Genomic DNA, 10,139 nt, shown 5'->3' with positions numbered 1-10,139 from the left:
CCTTCACTCCAATCTCCCAGGCCCCCAAACCCCCATCCCTCTGTCCATCACCAAATTGTCCACTATGTATGTGAGTCTGTTTTTTATTAGTTTTTTTTTTATTCCTTAGATTTCATGAAATCATATAGTGTTTATCTTTCTCTGTCTGACTTAAATACCTTCTAGGTCCATCAAAACAATATCTTTTTCCATCTCTTTCCTTTTAGTCTCTGTGTGTCTTTTAATCTGAAGTGAGTCTCTTGTAGTCATCATTTGTAGGGGTCTAATTTTCTTATCCTTTCAGCCACTATATCTTTCTGTTGGAGCACTTAATTCTTTTCCATTTGAAGTACTTATTGATAGGGATGTTGTTGTTACTGTTCTTTATTCCTGTTTTTAATATGTGTTCTTTTCTTCTTAAAGAAGTCCCTTCAAAATTTACTGCAATACTGGCTTGGTGGTGATAAATTCCTTTAGTTTATTTTTTTCCCCCACCTACAGCACCTGGTCTTCTTAGGTGTTCTCCCATCCAAGTACTAGCCAGGCTCAACCCTGCTTAGCTTCCGAATCAGATGGGATCGGACATGTCCAGGGTGGCATGGCTGTAGACTCCTTTAGCTTATTTTTGTCTGGGAAGCTCTTTCTTTATCTGTCCTTCAACTCTAATGATAGCTTTGCTGGATAAATTCTTGGTTGTAGATCCTTGGTCTTCATCAAGTCCCATATTTTGTGCCAAGCCCTTCTGTCTTGAATAGTTTCTTTTGAGAAACTAGCTGCCAGTCTTATGGATGTTCCCTTGTAGGTTACTATCTGTTTTTCTCTTGCTACTTTTAATATTCTTTCCTTGTATTTAACCTTTGGCATTTTAATTAAACTGTGTCTTGCTGAGGGCCTCTTTGGATCCCAGAGTTTGGGAATTCTCTGAGCTTCCTGGGGTTTTACGTCCATTTCCTTCACCAGATTAGGGAAGTTTTCCATCATTATTTCTTCAAACAGCTGTTCAACATTTTGATTTTCTTCAGATATGCTGATCAGACAGATATTTGGACCCTTATTAATGTCTCATATACTACTTAAATTATTTTTATAGTCTTGGCATCTTATCTCTTGCCATTCTGATTGAGTGTCCTTGACTTTCTTGTCCTTCAGATTGGTCATTTCATGCTTTACTTAATTCACTTTTTAAAATTACGTTTAATATACTTTTCATCTCAAATAATGTGTTCTTCATTTCAGACTGGTTCCCTTTGATAATTTCCACTTCCATTTTTATGTTTTTTTATCTCTGTGTTGAAGTTCTCACTGAATTTATCTACACTTCCTAAAAGTTCATTGAGCATCTTTACAACCAGTGTTTTGAACTCTGCATCTGTTAGATTACTTGAATCTCTGTTCTGTTTTCTCATATGGTTTCTGCTTCTTTGTCTTCCCTTTTGGCTGCCTTTCAATGTCTGTTTCTATGAACTAAATAAAATTCCTAAGTCTCTCAGTCTTATTAGTGTGGATTTGTGAAGTAGGTGTCCAGTGGCACAGTCCTGAGAGGGGTTCAGCTGCAAGCCAAATTTAGCCCAGCCTCTGCCCCTCCGGGACCAACTGTTAAGATTCAGGAAGCAATCCACAGATGCTGTGCTTATAGTTGCCTCAAAAGGCCACACCGGGAAACGAGGCCAGCTGGCTCTAGTGTGAGTCTAGGTGCTGCTCAGCAAGGAGCACCTGATTGGCTGAGGATATACCTGGATGTGGCGGGGTGGGATCACTAGTATGAGGCAGTGGGGTTTCAGGGAATCCTCTAGGTGGAGTGACCTCTGTTATCGTTTGTTGAGGTCTTTGCTATGTCGAGCTCTTACCTGGGAGGGGAGAGGACTCAATAGGGAACACTGAATACCGCTGGCACTTCTGTACAGAGCAGTCTGGCCTTGGCCCTCTGACAATGTCTCCTTGTAAGTTTCTGGTGCCCCCCTGCATGCATCCAAATCGGCACTGGTGCTCAGAGCGAGCAGGTCCGTCACCGGGAAAATCCGCTTGTGGATACGGTTCCTTTAAGAGGCGTCTACCACTGCCACTGCCTCGGTCTCACTCAGCTGCTCAGACTCGGCAGCCCCGTATCCTCACCCTGTCCTACCTTCTGCCATTGCAGGGTGCTTTCTTGAATTTCTCCCTAGTTGTTTAGCTTCTTCTTCTAGATCTCAGGTGATTTTCCTTACTGCTTGCTCCTTGTTTCAGTCACAACTTTGATTTGTTCACTAGAGGGAAGAACCAGAGCCTCTATCATCTACGCCATTTTTTTCCCCTCCTCGAAAAGATTAGTTTTTGATTATAGACTCTTCCAAATGAAAATGACTGCATTTTTGACTTTTTGGAATAAAATTTTAAAAATTTATGAAGTTGATATCTAGAGTGGAGAACCAACACTTTCATTACTAATGTTACTTGTGACTTCTGATTAAGACTGAAGCTGTTTGCTCTAGGATTTTATTTTTCTAATGGCTGAGTAATATTCCATTATATACACAAAACATAACTTCTTTATCAATCATTTATTGATGGACATTTAGGTTGCTTCTATATCTTAGCTATTGTTAATTGTGCTGCCATGAACATAGGGGTACACGTATCTTTACGAATTATTGTTTTGGTTTTCTTTGGATAAATACCCAGAAGTGCAATTGCTGGGTCAAAAGGTATATCCAGTTTTAATTTTTTGAGGAACCTCCAGACTGTTTTCCATAGTGGCTGTACCAACATGCAATCCCACCAACAGTGTATGAGGGTTCCCTTTTCTCAATATCCTTGCCAACATTTGTTGTTTTTAGATGTATTGATGATAGCTATTCTGACAGGTGTGAGGTGATAGCTCATTGTGGTATTAATTTGCATTGCTCTGATGATTAGTGACCTTGAGCATGTTTTTGTATGTCTATTTTTGAATCTTGCCATAATAGAGTTGTTGCTCCCTAAGTCTATCTACTACAAAGGATGAAGAAATTGCCTATGTAATATTCAAAGTCTTGTATTTATAGTTGCAATGACTGTTGAATTATACCTCAGTGTTGGATTATCACTGAGGTTTTAAGTGATATACATGTGGTAGAAAGCTGTTCATTTAATGATATTATACTTGGCAATGAGAAATTGCTTTTAATTACTCGCCTTGTATGAATACGTCCAACTTTGATTTTACTGCTCTAATTCAATCAGCTAATGAAAGAATGATACATTTCACTTAGAATTAAGAATAAATATTTTATAAAATAAATAATTCATTGATTTAAAGATGTATTACAGAACTCAGGTTTTTGTGGTAAATCATAGACTATATCTTTAATATTCTGCCATCTACTGGAGCATTTCTTTTTGCCATTTAAATATTTTCTCATGTCCGAAATGAAAAAAAAATCTTATAGTTCTTCCTCTTGTTTTTTCTCTTCACAACCAAAGTTCTTGATAGTGTTCTACACTTATGAGGTCAATTTCCTCATGGCTAAGTCACTCCTAAGCCCCCTATAAATAGACTGCTTCCATCTCTCTACCATAATTCATCTACTGTTTTCTATGTCTCTAAATCCAAGACTTACTATTCAGCCTGTATTATATTTGACCCATGTATTATCATTTTACATGGTTGACTCTCCCTATCTTGAAACATGACTTTATCTTCACAGCGTGTTCAGCACCACATTGCCTATCCACTTCTGACACAGTCACAAGGGATTCACTGAGACAGATGCATTTCTATTTTCTTCTGTGTTACTTTGAGAATCTAAGTACTATGGCTATAGGGAAATGGGTTTTTGGAGCACAGATACATTCCTGAGGAGGAACTTCTTTTTCTCAAAGCCAAATCAATAGTGATGAAAACTCATCCAAGAAGGAAGTGTCCATGGGGAGCAGAGAGATCCATCTGGCTCCAAAGCTGCCTACCTGGAAACAGAATTAGCAAACACGTTCAGTTCTGCAATTAGCTCATTTCCTCAAAGGAGCTGAATGACTTCATGAGTAGAATAGCAGAGGAACAATTTATTTAATGAGAAATGATGATAAATTATTCCACTGGGGCTTGAGAAACCATAATACTTCTCTAGCATCCCTGCCCATAGTTCAGCGACACCTGACCAAGAGGAGACTACACCTGTGCCTCTCACAGACATGGCTTTGTGACAGGTTTTATCTCCCCACCATTCCCTGAGAAAGTCTTTCTTCAGCATCCAACACTCAGAGGAGAAAGAGGTTGTGCAAACATTCCTTTAAGCAATGCCAGTGGAGTGACTCGCAGTCCTACTGAGTACTGTGTATGAAACGAAGAATTAAAAAGGTGGAGAGGGAAGGAGGTAATGCAGTTGATAATGTTTCATAACAATTTATTTTTTTAATCTCTAGAATTTATTTCTCTGGTTATTTATGTCTTCTTAGATTCCATTACAGTGGTTTTCTGTCACCGCCAGCTCTGATAGAATCTAGTATCATTCTAGAACCAGTATCTTGCTCAATGTCAGTAGAAATTGGTCCTCCCTCCTGGGTGAAGAGTTTCCAACACATCTGCTAATAGCTTCCTTGTCCTTCCTGAGTATAGTAGTTCTCAAAGTGTCGTTCCTGGAGCAGCAGCATCAGTACCCCTGAGGAGCTTGATGGCAATGCAGATTCTAAGTCCCCACTCAAGACTTGCTGACAGAAACTCTCGGAATGGGGCCCAACAAGGGCATTATCAAGCCCTCCAGGTGACTCTGATGCATGCTATAACAGAGAACCTTTGCTCCAGCAAAGTACCTACTTCTCCACCCAGGCTGATCATCAGTTGGTTTCTATGAGGTTATACATACTCTTCAATTTAACAAATATGTACTAACACCCACTATGTGCCGGGTGTTATCTGTGATGTCATTACAATTGCGAATCGACCTTTTTCCCCTCTTACCTTTCCTAATGATTGTTTGCAAAGACATAAAAAACTGATTAATTCTAATTGTGTTTAAATGGACTTTTTCAGTGTTGCAAGCAGGTAATCAATTTGTAGCTGATAGTGAACAATTTTGTTCTTGGGTTTTGAGGATTATTACCTCATTTACTTTTCTTGTCTTATGGCATTTATTAGGAATTATTAGAAACAATGTTAAATAATTATAACAGCAGGAATAATTTCCACTTTCTACTTCTTGTGAGTTGGTTTTGCTTTTTAGGGATTAATGATGGATCTTGGATCAACACTAGGTTCAACCTAGCTATTTTTATTACATGTGGGCAGTATCCTTCTATTCTCTGTGACTGAAAATTTACTCTATTCTCTTCCCATCAATGACTTAAATTTTATTACATGTGTTTATGTTAAAACTATTATTGTTTTCTGCATTGCAAATACTTTGTTATCTGACTTTCTAATATTAAATATTTTTATACATTTCAGGTGAACATTAATTCATAAGGAAGTATGTGATTTATAATTTTCTACTTTTTCTGGTTGCTGCATCTATAGTCAATGTAGGATTGACAATGTAGGATTAACATTTCTTGTTTGTGTTATATATGATTATTTTTTGTTTCAACTTTCAATTCAGTTTTCCATGCATTTTGAGAACAAAACGCTGAGAATACCAGGACAACTAAATTTTATAACATGTGGTCCGAACTTGTGTAATTTATTATTCAGTTGTGAAAGGGACAGATTTTAATCAAATAATTTCATAAGTAAATGCAGAAACAGAAGTGTAACTCATGTAAAGAAGAACAATGTAGTGCTCTATACAAGCACAGTCTAAGGAGACTAAACAAAGCGGGCAGGGAGAGTTCAGGAAGGCTTCTTTGAGGAAGTGATGTTCTATCTGAGATATAATAACAGGAGTTATCACAGGAGGAAAGGGCATGGAGGAGCAGCCCAGCAGGGGATGGGGACAGTACTTGCTGCACAGGCATGGCTTGGGGAAGACATAGCATTTTTACGATTCCTAAGAAGGCAAAAGTTTTGGAACTTAGAGAGTAAAAAGATGGTGTTGTTCTTAATAAGACTGGGAGTTGGGAAGAAACCAACATGTCTGGCAAATCTGGACAGGGTGTTAAAAGAAATATCACAGACCAGTTTTCCTTATGGACATTGAGGCAAAAATCCTCAGAGCATATATGTGGTTGCTTCTGCCTGGGCTTTATGGTATAATTTATATAGGACCACTTTAGACTAAATTCCTCTTGCTGAGGTTTCTAGGCCAATGTGGGCTCTAAATCTGTGAGTCGTCACCTCAGCTGCAGTGCTTTTTAAAGTCTGACTCTCTGACAAAATTTGGTGATGGATTTTCTTCTTTTTTTCTTCCTTGTACTAGTGGGCTTTGTGTGAAACTGTTTTTTAACTTTTAATTTTGACATCACATCAGATTTAAAGAAAAATTGATAAGTGGATGCCCCAAAAGTTAACATTTTACCATGTTTACTTTTTTCATTATGCGGTTTTCTCTCCTCTTCTGTGTGTGTTTTCAGAATCATTTGACAGTAAGTTGCATTGTAGATATGGTAACTCTTTACCTCTCAATCATCAGCATTCACTAAAAACAAGGACATTTTCCTCATATAACCACAGTACAATAATCAGAATCAGGAAACTACCATTGATATAATACTATTATCGAATGTATAGAACTCATCCTTATTTTTTCAAGTAATAATAACTTTTTATTTTTCAGTTATTGTTGGTATACAATACTGTATTAGTTTCATGTGTACACCATAGTGATCAGACATTTATGTAACTCATAAAGCGATCACCCCAACAACACTAGGGACCCTCTAACACCAATGTTATCGAATGTATTCCTTCTATCTCCATGATTATTTTTAACTACCAACTTATACTTCTTGATTCCTTCCCCCTTTTCACCATTCCCCCAACTCCCTTTTCATCTGGTATCCCTCAAAATGTTCTCTGTATCTATGAGTTTGTTTCTGTTTGTTTGTTTGTTTGTTCTTTAGATTCCACACATACGTGCAATCATATGTCATTTGTCTTCTTCTATCTGACTTACTACATTCAGCACAATACCATCTAGGTCGATCAAGAAATATCTTTTTCCATTTCCTTCCTTTTAGTTAGTGTGTGTCTTTTAATGTGAAGTGAGTCTCTTGTAGGCAGCCTATGTAAGGGTCTTGTTTTCTTATCCATTCAGCCACTGTATCTTTTGATTTTTCGTTTGAAGTGCTCATTGATAGATACGTAGTTATTGCCATTCTTTATTCATATATATATATTTTAGGCGAAGCAACCCTTGGTTGACCTCACAGATTGCAAGGACCTTGTCAGCTTACAATTCCCCTTATTTTTGAATTTTTTAATGTTTTTATGCCCATAGCATCTGGTCTTCCTAGGCGGTCTCCTATCCAAGTACTACCCAGGCCCGACCCTGCTTAGCTTCTGCGATCAGATGGGACCGGGCTTGTTCAGGGTGGCATGGCCATAGAGTCTTTATTTATATTTTTGATACATGCTTTTTTCTTTTTCTTAAAGAAGTTCCGCTAACATTTTCTATAATGGTGGTGATGAACGCCTTTAACTTATTTTTGTCTGAGAAGCTCTTAATCTGTCCTTCTATTCTAAATGATAACTTTCCTGGATAAAGTAATCTTGGTTGTGGATCCTGGGTTTTCATCACTTTAAATATTTTGTGCCAAGTCCAACTGGCCTGCAAAGTCTGTCGAGAAAAATTGGCTGATATTCTTATGGGAGCTCCCATGTAGGAAACTGATTGCCTTTCTCTTGCTGCTTTTAAGATTCTGTCTTAGTCTTTAAGCTTTGCCATTTTAATTATGAAGTGTCTTGGTGTGGGCTTCTTTCAGTTCATCTTGTTTGGGACTCTCTGAACTTCCTGGGCTTGTACATCTATTTCCTTCACCAGGTTAAGGCAGTTTTCTGGCATCATTTCTTCAAATAGGTTTTCATTTTCTTGCTCTCTCTCTTCTCTTTCTGGTACCCCTATGATGTGAATATTGTTATGCTTGATGTTGTCCCATAGGCTTCTTAAACTATCCTCATTTGTTTGGATATTTTTTCTTCTTGTGACTATTCTGATTGGATTTCCTCTGCTACTCCTCTCCTCTATGTTGCTGATTCGATCCTCCATTTCATCTAATCTGTTGATTCCCTCTACGGTACTCCTCATCTCATATATTGTATTCTTTGTTTCTAACTGGATCCCTATATGTTTTCCATCTCCATTTTATAATTTTTATGTCTTTATTAAAGTTTTTACCTAGTTCATGTACTCTTTCCCTAAGTTCCTTGAGCATCCTTATAATCAGTGTTCTGAATTCCACATCTGGCTAATTGCTTATCTCCATTCTGTGGAGTTCTTTTTCTGGAGATTTGTTTTCTCCTTTCAAGTGGGACATGCTTCTCTGTCTCCCCAATTTGGCTGCCTCCCTGTGTTTGTTTCTATGTAGTAGGTAGGGCTCCTAAGTCTCCCAGTCTTAGTAGAGTGGCTTTATTTAGTAGATGTACTATGAAGCTCCTTGACAAAGACTCAAGAGGGGTCCACCTTCAGGCCAAGTTCAGCCACAGTCTGTGCACCTCCAGGGCCACCTGGTAAGAGTCACCAAGCTATCCACATATGGCTTCCACCTATGCCTGGCTTATTGGTACCTCTAGGGGCCAAGTCAGAAACAAGGCAGCAGCCACTGGTATGGGGCTTGGAGCTGCTCAGTAAGAGATACAGAACATGCTGAGTCCAGATGCTGTTATTTTAGGATTTTTTGAGCCTTTGAGAGATTTTAGGAAAGTTTACAGCAGGAGCCAAGACAGCCCATTTGTATGGAATAAATCACTGGAAGCAGCTTGTGTGGGCCCACAAGTTGAGAAAGCTGGCATCTCAGGAAATCCCCTAGGCAGAGCGACCTGTGTTATCCAGGTTGATGGCAGCTACGTCTGCAGCCTGGGAACAAGAAGGGCTCAGTAAAGGAACGATGGCTTCTGCCTCCACCTCTGTCCTGTAGCCAGCCACCCCTCCAGTCCTTGCCCTGAAGCCCAACATTTCAGTCCCTCCCAGTATGTGCCTGGTGCCCATCAAGCAGCTACCCCAGCACTGGAGCTCAGAGAAAGTGACTCCATCAGTGTGTAAGGCCAGATGTGGGCTTTTTAAGAGGAATGTCTCCACAGCCCACAGTTCTCTGTATCACTCAGCCTCCACTTTTTCACAGCCAGAGGTTATAGAAAGTTCCCTTCTTGGCACTGGAACCATGAGCTGGGCAGCCCAGTGTGTGGCTGGGATCCCTTGCTCCTAGGTGGGGTTGGTGGCTCTTCAGCCAAGATAGCCCTCCCAATTTCTGATTGCCACACATGGTTGTGGGATCAGGCCATTTTGTGTCTCTGCCCCTCCTATCATTTCAAGAGGACCTGTTATTTGAGGTGACCTAGTTGTAGAGATTTGTTCAGCCAGTCCTCTGGTGACTCCACGTACTGGCGGCTCTGTAGTTTTGTTATAATTTTGGTGTGGTCACTAGAGGAGGCGTGTACAGCCTTTATCTTTTATACCATCTTAAATCGAGTTACCTCATTCCTTTTTTGACAATCATCATAATAATATTATCTATATGCGTAGTAAAAGAAAATTTAAGATCATGCATTATGTTTAGTTAACATATCTCTTCAGGCTCCTTTAATCCAGAACAGTTCTTAGACTTTCTTTGAATTTGATAATATTGACATTTTTGAAGGGCACATGTCAAATATTGTGTAGAATGTTCCTTGGTTTGGGTTTGTCTGATGCTCAACAGTCTTCAGACTGCAGTCCTGTATTTTTGGCAGGAATTCCATGGAAGTGACATTGTACCAGTAAGTATATGATATTATTAGTCCCATTTTGAAGCACCACGACCATCCAAATGGTTGTTATTAAATGGATGCTTAAGATAGGTGGTCAGGAATTCTAGGCTCCATTGTGTGGGGTTCCATTTCGGTTTATCATCATAAAATGAATACTTAAGATAGGTGTTTGGGATAAGAGACTCCATTTTGTAGAATTCTATGTATCAGTGAATGGAGACTCAACTCAGACAAAATGGCTAACTTTATAAATAACTTGCATGAATGTCATGGATGACATTTATAATATGTGGAGGGTGCTACTTTGTGCTAATTTATGTTTTTCTTATCTCTTCCTTCATAGATATATCAACTACATGGAAGCAGGAAA

The 10,139-nt window shown here is 38.9% G+C and overlaps 2 pseudogenes; both read right to left on the bottom strand.

The window, feature by feature from the left end:
• Positions 1-471: 471 nt before the first annotated feature.
• On the bottom strand, positions 472-589 carry LOC120606073 (uncharacterized; annotated as a pseudogene).
• A 6,706-nt stretch (positions 590-7,295) lies between these two features.
• On the bottom strand, positions 7,296-7,414 carry LOC120606075 (uncharacterized; annotated as a pseudogene).
• Between the last annotated feature and the right edge of the window lie 2,725 nt (positions 7,415-10,139).

This window comes from Pteropus medius, unplaced genomic scaffold, assembly GCF_902729225.1.
Source record: "Pteropus medius unplaced genomic scaffold, Ma_sr-lr_union100, whole genome shotgun sequence".
In the NCBI taxonomy this organism is placed as follows: domain Eukaryota; kingdom Metazoa; phylum Chordata; class Mammalia; order Chiroptera; family Pteropodidae; genus Pteropus; species Pteropus medius.
This window is presented reverse-complemented; position numbering and strand designations above follow the sequence as displayed.